This window comes from Antechinus flavipes, chromosome 1 (assembly GCF_016432865.1).
Source record: "Antechinus flavipes isolate AdamAnt ecotype Samford, QLD, Australia chromosome 1, AdamAnt_v2, whole genome shotgun sequence".
NCBI classification, from domain to species: Eukaryota; Metazoa; Chordata; class Mammalia; order Dasyuromorphia; family Dasyuridae; genus Antechinus; species Antechinus flavipes.
The window spans coordinates 342,081,427-342,083,107 of NC_067398.1; positions in this window are offsets into that span (position 1 = coordinate 342,081,427).

Below are 1,681 nucleotides of genomic sequence, written 5' to 3' on the forward strand. Positions count from 1 at the left end.
TTCTTTTTTGTCTTAATTTATAAAATATTTTTCCCAGTTATATTTAAAAGTTTTAACATTTGTTTTTAAAAAGATGAATTCTTAAATTACAAGTCTTGCCATATCATAACACTAAGGAGCTTCAATGCTTTTCAATTGCCTCTGGAATAAATTACAAACTACTTGGATATTTAAGACCTTTTACAATCTGGCTGCTTACATGATGGATGTTAGAGACCTGTCACCCACTAAAGATTTATAATGTGAGAAATATGACACGTTAAAAAAAAGATTATTCTAATAATGAAACAAAGAATAGGTTGAAAGAGAGCAAGAGTGAGGAAGGAAATACCTGTTAGCTAGATAAAGATATATTAAAGTATTTATTGAACCTAATATGGTCACAAGGCATCAAACTGGAATACTTAGTAAAAAACAATTAAAGGAAGATTATCTTGAAAAATTTGGACAGTGGAAAAGTACTGCTAGAAGGTTAAACAAAGTTCAAAAGTCAACCTGTTTTATCTCAAGAAGTATAAAAAGAACAATAAATGATATGAGACTGGGACAGCAATACAGAAATTCTAGAGACATGAAGACACAAGAGAAGGCTTAGAAGCAAAAGCAACAAACCCCAAAATTAATAAAGACAATAAAAAAATTATCATTTCCATAGTAGTTTTAGTATGGACTCTAACCATAGCCTATGGCATGAAAAACCATTGTATTGTCTGTTCTGGGAATGAATTTATACCTGAGTTTTAGGTATCCATTTACAATTAATTTATTAACAAAATTGCAGTATTGTAAAAGATCACTACCATATACCAGAAGTTCATTTTGGAATTGTGTCTAGACTTAGTAGCACTAATTCTTCTTATATCATAGTTATATATCATAGCTTCCAATACAAAGACCTTTGTCTCTTCATTGAAAGGGTTATAATGTTTTCAATCTTAAATGCAAATCTCTAGCATCGTACAGAAGAAGGGTTCTGGATGTGTAGTAGGAGAACCTGGCTTTTAATCATGGCTCGACCTTTTGAACCTGTTAAATTTGGGCCTTTCTAATGTAGCTAAGGGCTCTTTGAATTCCTTCATTTGGCAGAAAAGTTTTTTCCAAATGAGTGATTATGTGATAATGCAATGTACAAACTGGGGAAAGGGCAAAAGAAAAATTTCATATGTAAGCTATGTCCAAAAGAAATTTATCAAAAGGGATTCTGTACAGTCACCTGCGGTTTAAGGCAGATTGGAGATTAGAATAAAATAGTGCAGTCCTGCAAATCTGTGTCAAAACTGAAGTGATAGTATAGCAGGTGAAAAAATGGAGCTTCTTCAGCTTTCATGTCTCTCTCCTCTCCTAACCACCCCTGCTTTTTCTTTTAATAGAAAAAGTTCCATCTCTGCCATGTGTAAGAGATGCTTCATGGGTTCCAGGATAGTGAATAATAATCTCTGCTTCTAGACCTGTACTTTGGGATTTTTGACTGAAGTAATTGGTTAAAAGGGATAAGAGTAGAGGACTGAAATGTTTCCCATTTACTCATTTGGTTAACAAGGGTGAATGTGAAGTCATTTCCCAGTTGATAAATGATAAAAAGATATGAACAGTCAGTTTTCAGATGAAATAATCAGGGCTTTCTATAGCCATATGAAAAAATGTTCTACATCACTATTGATTGGAGAAATGCAAATTAAAA